Source organism: Castor canadensis, chromosome 19 (assembly GCF_047511655.1).
Source record: "Castor canadensis chromosome 19, mCasCan1.hap1v2, whole genome shotgun sequence".
In the NCBI taxonomy this organism is placed as follows: Eukaryota; Metazoa; Chordata; class Mammalia; order Rodentia; family Castoridae; genus Castor; species Castor canadensis.
In genome coordinates this window covers 35,479,884-35,482,204 of record NC_133404.1, presented here as the reverse complement: position 1 = coordinate 35,482,204, position 2,321 = coordinate 35,479,884, and the positions used below count along the sequence as shown (strand labels likewise).

Genomic DNA, 2,321 nt, shown 5'->3' with positions numbered 1-2,321 from the left:
GAAATTATATTATATGTTATAGGAGATATTATATATCTAGGAAAACATTAAGTTATAGTCCTCATTTGAAGTTTATAGTTGTGTGGTTAATTATAAACACTTGGGTTGGTTTGTGAGATTTCGCAAATACAAAATACTAACAAGCTGGTTCTGGCAATGCACGCCTGTAATCCCAGCACTGAGGAGGCTGAGGCAAGAGGATTGTGAGTTTGAGGCCAGCCTGGATTACACAGGAATCCTGTTGCAAAAATGAAAAAGTACTGATAACAAATTTCTAGCATAGTTCTATAGGAACTGGGTCAAACTTACTTGTTATCTATCTGCAATTAAATTTAATTGTGCATCATGCATTTTGTCTAGCAACTCTACATTTGAAGAGTCTTAGAATCCTCTTTTCAGAACTTCTTTTAGAGAGTAACTAGGTGAAAATGCCCTAAAGCTATGTCAGAACTCTCAAGCCAAACTTTTGGGTTCTACTCAGAGTCCTGGCAGAATAGAGCCTTAACTTTTCCATCTTCTCATATGTGAAATGAGAAAATGTAGTCAATAAGAACAGAGCCCTACAAAGTAAAGATAGTCAAAGTAGTGAAACAGAATGCAGGTGACATTACATAGTATAAAAGTTGATTTTAAAAACAGCCATTTAAGAATTCCCCAAATCTGAGAGAAGCCCCTTTAACCGGTTTAAACTTGACCAAGCAATTTACAGTGGCTCTTCCAATGCCTGGGGTAGAAATGGCAAGCTTGTGCTCGCTTCAGCAGCACATATACTAAAATTGGAATGATACAGACAAGATTAGCATGGCCCATGTGCAAAGATGACATGCAAAATCGTGAAGCATTCCATATTAAAAAAAAAAAAAAGAAATGGCAGATTTCCTTACCATAGTCAAAGCCCTCCCACCCTGTGGTCAGACTTATCCCCAAAACTGCGAGGTTGGAAAGAGCACGTGTGGAGAGAGGGCTTTTTCTTCTCAGCACATTTGGAGAAATGGCTTTAAAGGCAAATAATATGATTACATTTTGCACCATCACACTCTGCTCCACCTGGAGTGTGGATTATTCCTTTGTCCAGAGTATCCATGGCATATACGCTACCCACTCCTTAGTCATTTAGTAGCCATCTAGGTTTTTTTTGATCCACTTTCTTGGTATCACAGTGCTTGTGTTCAAGAAACCCTTATTTTGCATAGCAATGGTTCCAAAGTGCAATAGCAGTGATTCTGACAATTTGGAAAGGACAAAGGGAAGCAGTAAAGTGCTTTAATTCATTTTCATCTTAAAGAGATGGGTGAGCACCGTATGATAAAGCATCTTGACAGAGCCACGTGCTGGTGGCTCACCCTGTAATCCTTGCTTCTCAAGAAGCAAAGATCAGGAGGATCGTGGTTCAAAGCCAGCCTGGACAAATAGTTCATGAGACCCTATCTTGAAAAAAAACATCACAGAAAAGGGCTAGTGGAGTGGTTCAAGGTGTAAGCCATGAGTTCAAGCCCCAGTACTGCAAAACAAAACAAAACAAACAAATACCAAAATGTCTTGAGAGAGAGAGACCACTTTCATAGAACTTTTATTACTGTATATTGTTATACTTGTTCTAATTGTTATTGGTTATTGTTGTTAGTCTCTTTCTGTGCCTATTTATAAGTTAAACTTTATCATAAGTAGGAAAAACCATGGCGTATATATATAGGATTCACTATTATCCATGGTTTGAGGTATCTACTGGAAGCCATGGAACTTAACCAATATGGCTAAGGGGTGACTACTATAATTGGATATTTATAAAACTCATTAGCATTCAAAGTACTGGTGCAGACGACACCATCTAAAATGCCATGCTTCAGCTGGCGCTGGAGCTCAGTGAAAGAGCACTTTCCTAGCATGCATAAGGCCCTGGGTTCAATCCCTAGCACCGCAAAAATGAATGAATAAATGAATAAAAAATAAAATGAATATAATATACCATTCTCGCCTTATCACCTGGTTTTGCTGGTCAGTACTTCTTTCCCTCTTCCCTCTTTCTCTTCCTTCATGTCTTTTTCTACACTTCCCATCCCATGGTCCCAGCATTAAATAAAAATGTGCAATCATTTAAAAATTGGAGTGTCACATAAAATAAATAGAACTGATAAGAGGAAATACTTGGACTGAAGCAGAGATTGAAAGTAATGTGGAAAGCTTCATAGATCAAATGTCTTAAAGAACAAGAGGTAGAGCAGGCTAAAGAGACAATTATTTCAGAGAAGGAAGAGGGGCTTATAACTTGTTTAGAGTTGATTGGTAAGTTCTTATTTCTAAGGAAATATGTCGATGTTAAG

The 2,321-nt window shown here is 37.9% G+C and overlaps 1 non-coding gene across 1 annotated transcript; it reads left to right on the top strand.

The window, feature by feature from the left end:
- The first annotated feature begins 746 nt into the window (after window positions 1–746).
- On the top strand, window positions 747–853 carry LOC141419369 (U6 spliceosomal RNA). Its single transcript, XR_012444144.1, has one exon. It is a non-coding gene; the product is annotated as a U6 spliceosomal RNA (small nuclear RNA).
- Window positions 854–2,321: the final 1,468 nt, after the last annotated feature.